Genomic DNA, 17,828 nt, shown 5'->3' on the forward strand with positions numbered 1-17,828 from the left:
ACATCCTTTTTTGCTTCATTTTACATCTCTCTTTCATCATCCAGGGAGCTCTGGCTTTGGTTGCCCTAGTTTTCCCCCTTGTGAGAATGTACCTGAACCAGCTCCTCTTTAAAAGGCCACCCATTATTCAATTATATTTTTGCCTGCCAATCTTTGTAATTTACCAGGACCAGATCCATTCTCAACCTGCTGAAATTAGCCTCCTCCAATTAAGTATTTATAATCTAGACTGCTCTTTGTCCTTTTCCAAAACTAATCTAAAGCTTATGATACCATGATCACTGTTCCCTGAATAACCTCCTATTGACACTTGCTCCACTTGACTCACCTCAGTCCCCAGAACCAGATCCATTCCTTCAGCTGCAACCCTCATCAGTCACAGCAGCCCTCTGTTTAACCAAACTGATATATAAAAATATAAAGTATACTTCTACAGCAGTAACCAAACGCAGACACAAGGTTCTCTTGTCTGAAGTAACACTCAATACAAGGCTGCCAGCTTATAATAAACAATTGGGTATCTGAATATTTAGGTTCTGATTTTCAGCTTTATTAAATTAAGTGGGGAAATTCGACTCTCATCTGTATTCTAGGTCTCCTTTGGTACTAAAAGCAGACTACGGCAGCAATACAGGGAGAAACTCCCTAATATAGACTGCAGAATGGGGATCTTGACACATAGAGGCTGCTCCTACCCCAAAAGGATCAAAATTCAGGGTCCATTTTGTTCATCTTCTGTTTACTTCCATTTCCTGTTATATCCACTTTTGCTAGCATTACGATTAGTCGTTCTTTTACTGGGACTGGAAATTGGCAAATCCCCTGGGCCTGATGGTCTATATCCTCAGTTTCTAAAAGTTTATGCTGCAGATGATGGATGCACTGATTGCAATCTCCTAAAAATTCCTAGATTCTGGAACAGTCCCTATCGATTGGAAGGCAGCAAATATAAAACTGTTATTGAAAAAAGGAGGGAGAGAGAAAAAAGGGGAACTATGGGCCAGTTAGCCTGACATAGGCCATCAGGAAAATGTTGGAATCCATTATTAAGTAAGTGCCAACAGGGTACTTCGAAAATCATAGTACGGCTTAGAATCAACACAATTTTATGAAAGGAAAATAGTGTTTGACAAATCTATTAGATTATTTTTTGAGGATGTAACCAGCAGGGTAGATAAAGGGGAACCAGTGGATGTAGTATAGATGGATATCCAAAAGAGATCCAATAAGGTGTCACCCAAGATAAGGGCTCATAGGGTAGTGGGAAACATATTAGCATGAATAGAGGACTGGTTAAAGGACAGGAAACAGAGAAGGAATAAATGGGTTTTTTAAAGTTGGCAAGCTGCTACTACTGCAAAGATTGGTGCTGGGGCTGCAGTTGTTTACAAACTATGTTAATACTTGGATACATTACACTCATCCAAGTGTGCTGATGATACAAATCTAGATGGGAAGGTAAGTTGTGAGAAGCAAACAAAGTGTATGCAAAGGGAATAGATAGGTTAAGTGAGTGGGTAAGATGACGGCAAATAGAGTATAATGCAAGGAAATCTGAGGCTATTCACTTTGGTAGTGAGAATAGAAAAGCATTTTTTTAAAAAAAAGGTGAGGAACTATTAAATGTTGACATTCAGAGGGGCCTAATACAAGGAGCACAAAGTCAACCTGTTGGTACAATACCAGTTAGGAAAGCAAATCGAAAACAGAATTACCTGGAAAAACTCAGCAGGTCTGGCAGCATCGGCAGAGAAGAAAAGAGTTGACGTTTCGAGTCCTCATGACCCTTCGACAGAACTTGAGTTCGAGTCCAAGAAAGAGTTGAAATATAAGCTGGTTTAAGGTGTGTGGGGGCGGGGGGCGGAGAGAGAGAGAAGTGGAGGGGGTTGGTGTGGTTGTAGGGACAAACAAGCAGTGATAGAAGCAGATCATCAAAAGATGTCACCAACAATATGGTATGCTGGCCTTAATTGAAGGGGGCTGGAGTACGAAAGTGAGGAACACTTGCTGCAATTCTACAAGGCTTTGGTAAAAGAGTACACCTGAAGTACTGTGTAGTTTTGATCTCTGTACCTAGGGAAGGACATACTTGCTTTAGAGGGGGTGCAATGAAGGTTCACTAGATTGATTCCTGGGCGGAGAGGGCTTTGAGGAGAAATTGAGTAGAATGCAGTTGTTCTCTCTGGAGTTTAGAAGAATGAGAGGTGATCTCTTTGAAACATAAAAGATCCTGAAAGGCTATGACAGGGTAGATGCTGAGAGGCTGTTTTACCTGGCTGGAGTGTATAAAACCAAGAATTGTCTCAGATGAGACAGCCATTTTAGACTAAGATAAGGAGAAATCTCATCATTCACTAGGTTGTGAATCTTTGGAGTTTTCTAACCACAATCCCCTCCACTGTCCCTGAAAGCTCTGGATGCTCAGTCTAGTTTATTCAAGGCTGAGATTGACAGATTTTTGGGCACTAAGGTAATTAAGTGGGGTGGAGTTGAGGTCAAGGATCAGCTGTGTTCCCACAATGACAGACATGATGGATACCTCAGTTTTAAATAGAGAAGGCGTATAGCATTAATTCATCAGAGAGGAAAACTGTAGATATGAGGAAAGGCTTGAGAAGTAACAAAATATTTCCACTGGAATGTAGAGAGATAGTTAAGAGGAGGTTACTAAAATTATGAAGAGGTTTGATAGTATTTATAGGAAAATTTATATCTTGTTAAGGAGCAGTCATTCATTTAAAAGAGTCATAAACAGAGTGAAGAAAGATGTAATGAGAATTTTATGCTGCAACATGGAATGCTTTGTTTTAGAGAATAACTAACACAGAGATCACTATGGGGAGAAAGTAGTCGGACCAGTTCAGAATTGTAAAGAGCTGCTGGCGTGAATGCAATGCAACAAATAGCCTCCTTCTTGGTCATGTATGTATATGGTTCTAAGGCCAAAAATCATAGTACGACTTAGATCAACACGATTTTATGAAAGGAAAATAGTGTTTGACAAATCTATTAGTTTTTTTTTGAGGATGTAACCAACAGGGTAGATAAAGGGGAACCAGTGGATGTAGTATAGATGGATATTCAAAAGGGATTCAATAAAGGTGTCACCCAAGATAAGGGCTCATGGGGTAGTGGGTAACATATAATGAGTAGCATAAACAGACATAACTTTGGCTTTAATCAAGACATCTGACCTAAACATGTCCAGGCCCTAAATGGAACACATACAATGTGATATAACCAAAAGCTGCCTTTTCAGTTTCTATTCATTGAAATTATGTTAACGAGATACAATGTGTTCAATATTTTGTGGGAAAAAAAGTAGTCCAACTTACCTTTTCTTCTCATCCTCACGTTGTTTTGCCGCATAATAACTGCAACAGTTAATTACAAACCTACGAAATGGGAGATTATATATACATTGTAAGTAATAGCAGCTGCCTTGGATAGTAAATTACAACAAAGCACAATCCAAGTTGACTATTTAATAAATCAGTTCAGTTTTACCTAGTTTGGAACGTCTGAGTCTTGATGCTTACTAGCTTGCAACATACTGTCCAGGGTGGCTACTATTATTTAAATACACGCAAGGCTACTCTTATTTAAACACATGCAAACTTCCACTTTGAAATCTAGCTTTGTAATTTCTGCAGGTTTCACAATTAGGTCTTTACAGGATTTGCTGCTTAATATTGCAGGAATATGAAAATGTTAACAATTGGAAAATTTTGTTTTAACTACAAGTTCTAGATTTTAATGGGAAAAAGAACTATTTAGAAGGATCCAACCACACCCCTCTCCCTGTAAAAGAAAATTCTACACACCCTGCACCCAAATGCAGAGCACCATAGCTTACAACTGGACAAGGGGGAAAGACTTGTATTTTGTTCTATAGCTCAGTTTTTAAAACCAAACTGATTTAAGAAAATGTCTCTTAGTATTCTGAGATAACTCCACTTAGAGATCAAATTAATATGGTGCAGAAATAATGAGCAGGGTTTGTGCTGAACACCGACTTGCCTGTAGTTTTCACCACAAATTACTGGTGTAGCCAGAAAGTCAAAGTCCAAAAGACGTGAATTGCATAAACTTCAACACTGTATTGCAGACATAACCAAAATTTCAGGTATTCCACTAGATAGTTAAAATCCCAACCAAGGGCTCCGATAAAGTCCAATTATATGTTTTAACACACCATCTTTTCTTCATGGTATCTATAAATGTCAATTGTCTTCATTCTTATCCTGGCATAAAGATAATAGATTTTGTGATGGTAACAATGGCAAAACTCAGTTTTTGCCATCATTATGCCACTGAGATTGACAGCAGCTTCTGGAGTCCTCCCATGCGCAGAAAAAAAACAGAATTCTACATTACTCAAGAGGCTGTTGAGGCATCACCAGACTGCAATCATTGGGAAATCAATTGATGAAAACTTCTACTCCTGTGCATGTCAGCCTTGAAAAAAATTTACAGCAGTTGAACGAGCTGTTCCTAACTCAGTAATTACTAAGAAACACCTTCACTGGCCATCAGAAGCTAATTTATCATTTTATATTTATAGAATGTCAAATTTCAATATTATGATAAAAAAATTAAGTTTTTTTTAAGCTTTGTTTTAGCTTCTATCTTAATGCAATTGTTCACTTATTTTGCTATCTGAATTAAATTAAAATTGAAGGATATCAAGTGTTTTTGATTTGCAGTGTGTGAATACTTGAATGTCATTGGCTGCTTGCCCACTTGCTGATATCACTACTACTGCACTCCAAGGTCCACATCCCCTCCCCCAAACCAACTTGGCGCCAGATTGAAACTATCATTTGGAAGGGGAAAACCATGCCAAAGGTCACCAGATCTTAGTGAGCCGATTTCAACAAGGCAATCCCATTGCTTTACCACTGACTGCAATACCTGCCCATCTATTACTTCTGCAAAGTCTTCAAATTCTTTTCTCCCATACCTAGCCATGGAGATAGAGGCACAAGCTTCAGGTTGGTATCTCAACTCTACCTCGCAGTGACTCAGTTATTACCATTCCTGTAGGACAACTTGTCAGCTGCTCATCGAAGATCTCCTACATTACTGTGGTAAATTACAAAGGTAGTCTTTAGAGGTCATATCATAAGCTTTAACTTTCCAAAAGAGATCAAGATCACAAGTTCAGACAGCTTGTTAACAAATGAAAAGATATCCAACATAGGAGGGTAAACAACATAGCACAAATAATCTGGAGAGGAAGCTAAAAAACCTGCTGTGCTGAGAAACTTCCCCAGAATATCTAATCCAAATACAACAAAGAGCGTGGCAACCTGGGAGGCTCTAAACTTATACAATGGGCAGCTAATGTGAGAAAAATAACTGAGGCATCAAACTGATCATTAGAGTTGAAGGTAAAATTAAAAGAATTTGTAAATTAAACTTTCTTTGATACCGGGGTGCTCATTAGAAATTGTTGACATGCTACAGATATGGCAATAGTGACATTATTTTGACCACTTGCATTAAGTAAATACTTATTACATAATACAGATAAACGTACTCAAAAGTTTGAAACTCTGGCTTGAATCTATTTGATACAACATATCTTTGTGCAATTTCTAGTTTTTTGCTCAGCAATTGCAAATGGGACTTTGACTCTAAAGTGATTGCTGGGAATGTAATGAAATGCAATATATCACCCCCACCCCATCCCTGTTCTCCAGCCACAAAACAGAGTGCTGCTTGCCTTTTGCCATGACAGACCCTGTTGGAGCTGCTCATTTGGTTTATCTTACTTTGTTCTGGCAGTTATTCCAATTGATCAAACTGACCAGGGCTCTCCATGCAACATTGCTGGCTTTTCCATAATGCTGAAGTCCAGCATTCCACCCATGTTAAAAACCATTTTAGCAGATGACAAATAAATAGTAACCATGGAAGTAAGGCACAACACAATAAGCAAAAACCTCTTTTTCTTAGATATGTTATTTGGCATTTTCCTCAGTCATGATTTAGTAACACTTCTGTAACTTTGGGAACTCCTGGAGATTAACATCTTTTCCAATTACTTTTCACAGATAACACCAATGCCTTCTGTTCGCTCCTCCCACCACTGGTGACACTAGCGCCAGTTATGTACCCCTGGCTGCCATTTACTTTTTCTCACTGGCTACAAGCTGAAGATATTTAATGAGAGCTGCAAAGATAAGATTTCTGCAGCTTTTTTTTTTAAAGTCTGAAAAAAATATCTTCACCATTCTACCATATGCCCTCAGTCTGATTCTTATTCACCCCTTGCAGGCTTTCCCTTCATTCAATTGCAGTTTTCTCACCATTCACTCACTCACTGGTTTCTTCTGGAATCCACTGTCAGCATTTAAAATCCTATAATTCTACCATTGCCCTACTTTTCTATTCCCCAGTGGCAAAAATATTGTCCTCAACCACATAATCAAAGGACATAATCTCAAAAAAAGAGGGCTTCATACATGTGCGCATCAAGAAAATCCACCCTATAGTTCAACCCAACAAATAAAACTGCAAGGCTTCAGGCATTATTCCAAAGAGGTCTCACAGATACAACAACAATTAGAGCAGAAACACGGTACATCTGGCCCAACTGGTCTATGCTGGTGTTTGTACTCTACATGAACCTCCTCCCCACCCTATCAGCATAATTCCTTAACAAAAACAAAAAGCACTGTAAAAACTCAACAATTTATATTTCACCATATTTTTACTTCTCTTTAGTTCTGAAGAAGAGTCATACGGACTTGAAGCATTAACTCTGTCTTTCTCTACACAGATGCTGGCAGACCTGCTGAGTTTTTCCAGCACTTTTGGTTTTTGTTTCAGATTTCCAGCATTCGCAGTATTTTGCCTTCAGCATAATTCCTTTCTCTGTCGCATGCTGAACTGGCTTCCTTTTAAATGCATTACACCAATCACCCTGACTACTAGTGATAAGTTCCCCCATTGTAACCACTCTCTGGGCAATGTCTCTCCTGAACTCCTTACTGAATTTATTATTTTGCTAAAATCAGTGCGTGTGACAATAAGTGTTGCAAACATGAGACACGAGTCAACAATTTCTAATGCACATGTGATACAGAAGAAAACTTAACATGCAAATTCTCTTAATTTGACTTTAGACTCTAATCAGGTCATTGGTTAAATTGCGTGTTGGTGTTATAACAAACAGAATTACCTGGAAAAACTCAGCAGGTCTGGCAGCAGCATCGGCGGAGAAGAAAAGATTTGATGTTTCGAGTCCTCATGACCCTTCAACAGAACTGAGTAATATTAGGAGACGGGTGAAATATAAGCTGGTTTAAGGTTTGGGGGGGGGGGTGGTATGTGGAATATTCCTTGTTCCAGTCCTACTCTGGCACCCTCCCACAACTCTCTCTCCGGTACATCGATGATTACTTCGGTGCTGCTTCATGCTCTCATCGGGACTTGGAAAAATTTATTAATTTTGCTTCCAATCTCCACCCCTCCATCATTTTCACACGGTCCATCTCTGACACTTCCCTTCCCTTCCTCGACCTCTCTGTCTCAATTTCTGGTGATAGACTGTCCACCAATATCCATTACAAGCCTACCGACTCCCATAGCTACCTCGACTACAGCTCCTCACACCCTGCTTCCTGTAGGGACTCCATCCCATTCTCTCAGTTCCTTCGTCTTCGTCGCATCTGTTCTAATGATGCTACCTTCCAAAACAGTTCCTCTGACATGTCCTCCTTCCTCCTTAACCGAGATTTTCCACCCACGGTCGTTGACAGGGCCCTCAACCGTGTCCGGCCCATCTCCCGCGCATCCACCCTCATGCCTTCTCCTCCATCCTAGAAACATGATGGGTTCCCCTTGTCCTCACTTATCACCCCACCAGCCTCCGCATTCAAAGGATCATCCTCTGCCATTTCCAACAGCTCCAGCATGATGCCACCACTAAACACATCTTCTCTTCACCCCCCCGGCAGCATTCCGTAGGGATCATTCCCTCCAGGACACCCTGGTCCACTCCTCCATCACTCCCTATTCCTCAACCCCCACCGACAGCACCTCCCGATGCATACGCAAAAGATGCAACACCTGCCCCTTCACCTCCTCTTTCCTCACCGTCCAAGGGCCCAAACACTCCTTTCAAGTGAAGCAGCATTTCACTTGCATTTCCCCTAACTTAGTCTACTGCATTCGTTGCTCCCAATGCAGTCTCCTCTACATTGGAGGGACCAAACACAAACTGGGCGACCGCTTTGCAGAACACCTGTGGTCTGTCCGCAAGAAAGACCCAAACCTCCCTGTCGCTTGCCATTTTAACACTCCACCCTGCTCTCTTGCCCACATGTCTGTCCTTGGCTTGCTGCATTGTTCCAGTGAAGCCCAACGCAAACTGGAGGAACAGCACCTCATCTTCCGACTAGGCACTTTACAGCCTTCCGGACTGAATATTGAATTCAACACCTTTAGATCTTGAACTCCCTCCTCCATCCCCATCCCCTTTCCGTTTCTTCTCCCTTCCTTTTGTTTTTTTCCAATAATTTATATAGATTTTTCTTTTCCCACCTATTTCCATTATATTTAAATCTATACCTTTCATGCCCTGTTAGTCTTTCCACCCCACCCCCACTAGAGCTGTATCTTGAGTTTCCTGCCATCCATTCTTAATTAGCACATTCATTTAGATAATATCACCACCTTCAACACCTCTTTGTTCTTTTGTCTGTGACATCTTTTGATTATCTGCTCCTATCACTGCTTGCTTGTCCTTATAACCACACCACCACCCACCCCCCCCACTTCTCTCCCTTTACACCACCCCCCCACCTTAAACCAGCTTATATTTCACCCCTCTCCTAATATCATTCAGTTCTGTTGAAGGGTCATGAGGACTCGAAACGTCAATTCTTTTCTTCTCCACCGATGCTGCCAGACCTGCTGAGTTTTTCCAGGTAATTCTGTTTTTGCATTGGTTTAATTGATGCCTCAATTTTTTTTGCATTTGGAGCCTAGTACGTTAGCGCCTCTCCGCTTCCCACCATTTTCATCATGTCTGGATTTGCTATTTTGATGAGCTTCTCAGCATACACACATATCAAGTGTCATGGACAGCCACAAACATGAGCAAGCACTCAAGCAACACATTTAAAAAACAATCAAACACACAACAGCAAAACACTTTGCATACAGATGCTTGCAGCAAAGAAATTACACCAAAAAACTTACACATAACACTCATAAGCACCAATATCAATGAAACTCAGTTAGCATTCTAACATGAGAAGCGAATCACAAGGTATGCAAAGGTATTATGGACAAAACCAGAAGCAACAGATCAAATTAAAACAACTCTCAAAGGCACCAGTATCACAAATGCAAAACATATAACATGAATGTAAGTTAGCAACTGGGACAAAATAAAAGTATCCCGTCCCAGGTTAAGCCCTTATGTGTCAAAATTTTATCTCCTTTCATCACCCAACAGTTTTCTCTGCCTCCCCCTCTTATGTGTAGATTAGAAGTTAATGATGCCAACGAATTGGATACAGCATTATTTATTGGTAATTTAGTTTTGAAACCAAGTTTTAGATATTAATTACTCCATGCTTACTCATCAAAATTGCTTTTAACTTCCAGTTTGTTTTTAATATTCAGTAAAACTTTTGCAGTATAAGCTGGTGGTTCCTATTGCTGGTTTTATACTTTTGAATTTCTTAAAGTGGAGAAATATAGCTCAAACAAATCTTTTAGACTGATATGTCTATTAGACCAGAATGGTCAAACAACTGGTTAAAAAAGATCCAAGTGAGAAATCAAGTCAAATATAGCTTTTTAAGATCAAAAAGGTTTATTAAAAGAATCACCTTCACTACACCCATGAATAATGGAACTGGGATATGATATTAGGTGTCAGCTGTGGTTCAGTGGTCAGTATTCTTGGCTCTGAGTCAGCAGGTTCAAGTCCTATCCAGAGTTTTAAGCACAAATTCTGGGCTGACACTTCAGGGCAGTACTGAAGGAGTGCCGCACTGTCAGCTGCCACATTTTTCAGATGAGATCCCATCTTTTCCCCCACACAGGTGGGTAAAGTACTCCACCATTGTCATATTTTGTTTCTTTATTATCCCATTATCAATGCCTTTTGTCTTGCACCATCAGCCCCTTTTGCCATTTAAAAAATCCTGCTCTCCATCTTATCACAGACCCTTCCTTTAGATTTTGCCTCCCCTCCAACTACACCTCCGGCCTTTTGTTTTCTCTGGCTGTGCACTATAAATTGTTAAATCGGTAACTTTTTCCAATTCTAACAAAAAAGGTCATCAACCTGAAGCATCAACTGTTTCTATCTTCACAGATGCTGTCTGCCCTGAGTATCTGCAGCATTTTTATTTTCAGGATGCCCCTTTCCTCAGTAGCACTTATCAAAATGATCACTCGTTTTAAAACACATTTAAGCATTAGCACCAAATAGTTGTTACCAAGATCCATTTAACTATGAAGTGTCAAATAAGGGTCCTGATCACAATTCTCAGATTTGACAGTCCTGCGATTGGCTGCGAAGCCCCTTTAAATGTGTGTGCTTTGCTTTTGCCTGTGGGTATGACTTAATCCAATGAACTCTAAGGTCCTATCACTGACACCAGACCCTGAAAAATATTAAGTGTATCAGTTGTTTTTGTGCCTGTATCCCTGCTGTTTGAACCCCTACCCCACTCAACAGGTCTCTCCCCTGCACCACCGTCTCACCAATTTTCACCCTGGGGTCACACCAACTGTGAAGCCTTAAAATGGGCCCACAGCAGAAAAGTTTAGGAAGCACTGACATATGTTATACACCCAAGCACTTTCTTCAACCTTTGAATAGCCATCTTGCTTTCTTTTCTTCATGTACTTAAGAACATTAAGAACAAGATCACTAATCATGTACTATCAGGAAGCAATGACACCTATGCAAAAAGGAAAGAACTGCCTAGACTACAGGCTAGGAAATGTTGGTACCATTGCATAATGCTGCTAATCTTAGTACAGCTATGTGATACATGCTGGCAGGTTGATTTGACATGCAAATGGATATTAGGGGCATCAAGGGGTATGGAGAAAAAGCAGGAATATGGCGTTGAGATAGAGGATCAGCAATTATCATATTGAATGGTGCAGCAGGCTCAAAGGGCCAAATGGCCTACTCCTGCTCCTAGTTTCTATCATTTTCAGAGTGATGTGTGCAAACTGGGGGGGGGTTTGAGGGAGGGAGTTAGCTGGGGTTGCCCCTGATTCCTATCCAATGATCCTTGCTAGAAATTCACTTTTGGAGATCGGATGCAGACTCATCTGTGGTGCCCCTCCACAAATGAATAACACTGGTACTTTGTGAAACTGCCTAATAAGTTTCAAAATTCACCTCTACACTAATTACATTTATACTGTATTCCTTGTGTCAGAACTATGCATACTAATACAGCATTACTATCTCGTAAGGTTTTCTAATAACATGATTGGAATGTGTACACAAGCATATTTTTGTTTCAGATTTAAATAGGTAAAAACATTTTTTTTAAATGTTAGTATCAAAACTAAAGCACAAATGCAAGAGAATGTAAGGATCCAATGGGGAGCCACAAATAAAAAATTTCAAACCTTCAGTCTTAAGTAATTTAAGTCAGCAGTTTCACTATCAGGTTATCTTTGCTGCTGGCGTATAAAAAAAAACCAATAAAACATCTTATTTTCTGCCCCTTATTCCTTGGCTTCTCTTGATTCACCTTGGTTACTTCTTAATTTTCAAGTCATTGTAACCTTTTCTTTAGTTCATAATGAATACATTAGGTATTTTGGTATTAGGTATCAGTTTTAGGAAATGAAACTGAAAAGGTAGCTACTTGGCACATAAGTGCATGTGCTAATATTATCTAAACTCAGCTTTTCTAGTGCATCGGAAGAAATTGCAACAGTTCCCATTCACAAGATGGAGTAGTAAACATGGATCATGCTAAGGAATATTATGAGTCACCAGGAATTATTCTGCTGCACCTATCAGGACTAATGGCAAATTTGGAGCATACAACTGCCCAGTCCCCTAAAGAGTAAGCGGTAGGGAATTTTAAAATTAATGCAAAAATACCAGTGAATATGCTTTCAAATGCAAAAAAAAAAACACCCAGTAAGGCAAAAATAACTCCAGTGCCACAGAGCACAAACATTTATTTCATATCAGAGATAAAAACAAGTTCTGTCGAAGGGTCATGAGGACTCGAAACGTCAACTCTTTTCTTCTCCGCCGATGCTGCCAGACCTGCTGAGTTTTTCCAGGTAATTCTGTTTTTGTTTTTTATTTCACATCAGTTTATCACAGGTCAGTAGCACTTGTGCCTCAGAGGTAGCAGTTCAGACTCCATTGCAGACTTGAGTTAGGGTGACAGAGTAGATTATATTCTGAGAAGTGTAGACTTTTGGATGAGATATTAATAAAAGCTTTGTCTGCCTATTCAAATGGACCTAAATGATGCTGTGGCATTATTTTGAAAAAAGAGCAGTGCTCTCCCAGTGTCCTGGCCCTATCAGTAATTCCAAAAAGAGGGAATGAGGTCATTAGTTAGTTTGGTAAAACCTGGCTGAGAGCAGATCAGCTGCTGTGTTTACCCTACATAAGAGACTACACTTAAGAAGTAATTGTAAAACACATTACAACATCCTGAGGAAGAGAAAAGCACCATAGAAATGCAATCTGTCTTTATTGCGAAACTTAGAATATAGGTTTAAAAGATTATGCAAAAACAGCATTATACTTCATACAAATATACGCAGAGATAACCATCCTGTGACCACTTACACCCCTTTGTTTGTTCTTTCTCCCTTTCTCTAAAAAACAAAATTAAGTAATGCCTGTGGCACAGAACTGACTAATGAGCTAAAAATTCTATTCTGTACATAACAGATTCTTGACAAATCTGTTATTAAACTGAAGCCAATATCCTGAGCACCTTGGTGGTAAAAGGCTATTTTAAATTTGGCACAAAGCAGAAATCAGTTGTAAAAGGGGCCCACGGAGGCCTTATAACAAGATTTTAACTTATTTTTTAAAAGATGAAACAGTGCATGGCAGTAAATCACTATTGGTTCTGACATATTAAGTCAAGGAGAGCTGTTTCAAAAGTATCACTTAAGTATAAAGATATTTGAAAATCTACAGTACTTTAAGCATACATGCAACAGTACCACAGCTCGTAATAAGATAGTGCACATTCTTATCTCAACAACTTCCAAATGCTGAGATTAGATCAGAATTATGTCAGTTCATTGCCAAGCTCACCACATAGGCAAGCCTCGATGTAACTAGCATAATGGTGCATATGCTACACATAAAATATATTGTCTGTGACACTGTATTTAAAAAGAGGAACTTAGCTGCAGTTTCCTGGTGGGAAAATATTATGTTGCTGATTCCATGAGGTGAAATTACTTCAAATCAAAAAGAAACTTATAGCATGCTGTTGAATACTAACCAGTTTTGGAAGAACAACAAAATTCAATGAAGACAATAGAACATCAGAACACCTGAAACGTGAATCCTACTTTTGTCTTCCACAGATTCTGACTGAACTGCTCAGTGTTTCCAGCATTTTCTATTTTAGATTTCCAATGCCTGCAGTATTTTGCTTTTCGGTTTCATTTACTGCTCCATCTCTGCTAGGACTGCTCACCGCCTTGAAGAGTGCGTTGTTCAACACTATTTTTATTTCTTACCCCCTTCAACTCCATTTCAATCCATTTTCCATCTTGTATTTGATCGCATGTTCACTAAGTCACTTTCATAATCACATCTCTCAGCAACTGTACTCCACTCCAAACTATTCCCCATGATTTAATTCCACTTTTTCTGCTTCAGATCCTCTCATGATCAGATATCTTGGTGATATTCAGTGTTCCATATACCCTGTCACTTTAAGATTTAACTTCGCCACCATGAGTCATGTTCTTGATCTTTCTCTTCAGCAACATTGACTGAAGGTTCTGACAAAGGGTCACAAGGCCTGCGATGTTACCCTACCTTCCTCCCTCTACAGGTGCTGTCTGATCTGATTACATAGTCTTGTGTAATAATCTTTTGGCTAGTATTTCTCCTAGGACATCGCTCAAACTAAGTTGGGGGATGTACTGTTTCATAAAGATTGGGAATTATACCATGTAAAAGTGTACCTATAATTGTATTGAATTCTTGAAGTAACTCCTGAGTCCATTGCAGGTTAGGTTGGCTTTCTATGTGTTTTAGAATTGAAAAATTTGATTTGCTGAACATATGCTTAAGTTGCTCTGATAGGGAGACATTCAGCCTCCTGTGTCATATGACTGTTTTTGCTGTTTGACATATAGGGAGAACTATGATGGGCCAGAAATATGAGTTTTTCCAGGTATTTTTGTTTTTGTGTAGGGGAAAACAGCATTTTGTTTTTGATCATGAGATAAGTATTGTGTGAGCATTCCTCACACCTGAGTATGGAACTTAAAAAATTTTAAAAATGTCAATCATTTACAATCCACAAAGGCATAATACTTTATTGACCCAGGACTCAATGTCTGTAACCTCTAACTGACCCAACCAGCTACTGATCAGAAGCCAATTGATTTCAAGAATGCAGAGCAATTGAATTCAGAGAAATCTGATTACGCTGTAGCAAAATACATCATACTAAAGAGAAAACACAATGCCCTTTATAAAACAGCACGACTTCTTTGACCCTTAAGGGTCCTTAACCATGAACAGCACGCAAGACGATCCATTACCATAAAGAAAAAATATACCAAACATTGTTTTAATTGCTGTTCCTTAGGCACATCTTTCAACTGCATATACTATTGTGATTTGCAAGGTAGACAGATGTATCTGTTCCTAGCCCTTAATCACTTGTGCTTTGCAACCATTAGTGAGTACAAGATCTAAACTTTTTTTTACATTTTGTGGTGAAATGCCTAGCACACATATTTGCTTAAAGCTATCCCCAATGAAATCATGAATTAAGCATAATGAGAAACAACGGTGTACTCTACAACAGAGCATTAATATTCTCAAGAGACTAGACTGGCAAGGGGATGGGAACCTGAGTGGGGAGACACAAGAGAGGGAAACAAAGATAGGAATGAAAAACAGACAAGGAGAAAGCTAAAGTGGAAGGCATAGGAAACAATGGTTAGCATCAAATAGGGCCACAGTACAAAAAAGTGTAGAAATGTTAAAAAATCGAAAGGCACTGTATCTGAACGCACGGAGCATTCGCAATAAGGTAGATGAATTAATAGTGCAAATAGATGTAAACAGGTACAATATAATTGTGATCACAGAGACATGGCTGCACGGTGACCAAGGCTGGGAACTGAATATCCAAGGATACTCGATATTTAGGATGGACAAACAAAAAGAAAATGGGGGTGGCGTGGCATTGTTCATCCATTGTTCATGAAATCACTGGGATAGTGAGAGAGGATATTGGCTCAGAAAATCTAGATGTAGAATCAGTCTGGATGGAGCTAAGAAGTGACATGGGGTAGAAAACATTAGTAGGAGTTGTCTACAGGCCTCCAAAGAGTAGTGATAAGGTAGGGGATGGCATTAAACAGGAAATTAGAAATGCATGAAACAAGGGTGCTACAGTAATCATGGGTGAATTTAATCTACATATAGACCGGGCAAACCAAATAAGCAAAAATACAGTGGTGGATGAATTCCTGGAGTGTACACGAGACGGTTTTTAGACCAGTATGTCGAGGAACCGACTAGGGAACAGGCTACCCTCGATTTGACATTGTGCAATGAGAAGGGCTTAATTAATAAACTTGTTGTGTGGAATCCTTTCGGAAATAGTGACCATAACATGGTAGAATTCCACATTAGGATGGAAAGTGAACTAGTCCAATCTGAAATTAGGGCCCTAAATCTCAACAAAGGAAACTACGAAGGTATGAGGCACGAGCTGGCCAAGATCGATTGGGGAACTTCATTAAAAGGCATGATGGTGGATTGGCAATGGCTAATATTTAAGGAACAGTTGTATGCATTGCAACAGTTATACATTCCTTTCCGGCACAAAAATACAACAGGAAAAGTGACCTAATAAAAGAACTTAAGGATATTAGGTCCAAAGTGGAGTCATATAAAATCACTAGAAAAAGTAGCAGGCCTGAGGATTGGGAGCGGTTTAGAATTCAGCAAAGGAGGACCATGACGTTGACAAAGAGGGGAAAGTAGAATATGAGAGTAAACTTGCAAAGAACATAAAAGCAGACTGTAAAAGCTTCTAAGTATGTAAAAAGAAAAAGATTAGAGAAGACAAATGTAGGTCCCTTACAGTCTGAAATAGAAGAATTTATAATAGAGAACAAGGAAATGGCAGAACAATTAAACAACTACTTTAGTTCTGTCTTCACGGAGGAAGACACAAATAACTTCCCAGAAATATTAGGGAGAAGGAGGAATTGAAGGAAATTAGTATTACTAAAACAATAGTGGAGAAATTAATGGGACTGAAAGCTGATAAATTCCCAGGGCCTGATGATCTACATCCCAGGGTACTAAAGGAGATGGCCGTGGGAATAGTGGGTGGGTTGGTTGTCATCTTCCAAAATTCCCATAGATTCTGGAACAGTCCTGGCAGATTGGAGGGTAGCAAATATAACCCCACTATTTAAAAAAGGGAGGGAGAAAACAAATTACAGACCGGTTAGCCTAACATCAGTAAAGGATGTGATAACAGGACACTTAGAAAATATCAATGGGATTAGACAAAGTTAACATGGATTTATGAAAGGGAAATCATGTTTGACAAACCTACTGGAGTGTTTTTTGAGGATGTAACTAGCAGAACAGACAAGAGAAAACCAGTGGATGTGGTGTATTTGGATTTTCAGAAAGCTTTTGATAAGAGATTAGTGTGCTAAATTAAAACACATGGGATTGGAGGTAATATATTGGCATGGATTCAGAATTGGTTAGCAGGCAGGAAACAGAGTAGGAATAAATGGTTCTTTTTCAGAGTGACAAGTAGGGTACCGCAGGGATCAGTACTTGTGCCCCAGCTATTCACAATACATATCAATGATTCGGAAGAGGGAACCAAATGCAATATTTTCAAGTTTGATGACGACATGAAACTTGGTGGGAATGTGAGTGGAGGAGGAGATGTTAAGAGGCTTCAAGGCGATTTAGACAGGTTGAGTGAGTGGGCAAATACATGGCAGACGCAATACAAGGTGGACTAGTGTAAAGTTATCCACTTTGGTAGGAAAAACAGAATGGCAGAGTATTATTTAAATGGTGATAGATTGGGAAATGTTGATGTTTAAAGGGACCCGGTAGTCATTGTACACCAACCACTGAAAGCAAACATGCAGGTGCAGCAAGTAGTTAAGGCGGCAAATGGTTTGTTGACCTTCAGTGCAAAAGGATTTGAGGACAGAAGCAAGGAGGTCTTACTGCAGCTGCACAGGGGCTTTGTGAGACCACACCTGGAGTAGTGTGTGCCGTTTTGGTCTCTTTGCCTAAGAAAGGATATACTTGCCATAGAGGGAGTGCAGGGAAGGATCATCAGGCTAATTCCTGGGGTGGCAGGATTGTCGTGTGAGGAGAGATTGGGTTGACTAGGCCTGTATTCACTGAAGTTTAGAAGAATGAGAGGGGAGCTCATCAAAATATAAAATTCTGACAGGGTTGGACAGACTGGATGCAGGGGTGATGTGTCCTCTGGTTGGGGAGTCCAGAACTGAGATGAGGAAAAGCTTCTTCACTCAGGGGATGGTGAACCTTTGGAATTCTTTACCTCCGAAGGCTGTGGAAACCAAGTCACTGAATATAT

At 39.7% G+C, this 17,828-nt stretch overlaps 1 protein-coding gene across 2 annotated transcripts in view; it reads right to left on the bottom strand.

Moving 5' to 3' along the window:
• The window catches only part of LOC121280939 (membrane-associated progesterone receptor component 2-like), a 60,931-nt gene that overhangs the window by 32,986 nt on the left and 10,117 nt on the right, over positions 1–17,828 (bottom strand). The window contains exon 2 of one of the 2 annotated variants that reach the window (XM_041193406.1): positions 3,336–3,395. The exons of the other annotated variant lie outside the window; for it this stretch is intronic. The gene's annotated coding sequence lies outside the window, so the exon portion shown is untranslated. The remainder of the gene's footprint in view (positions 1–3,335; positions 3,396–17,828) is intronic. 2 annotated transcript variants of the gene reach the window in all.

Source organism: Carcharodon carcharias, chromosome 1, assembly GCF_017639515.1.
Source record: "Carcharodon carcharias isolate sCarCar2 chromosome 1, sCarCar2.pri, whole genome shotgun sequence".
NCBI classification, from domain to species: Eukaryota; Metazoa; Chordata; class Chondrichthyes; order Lamniformes; family Lamnidae; genus Carcharodon; species Carcharodon carcharias.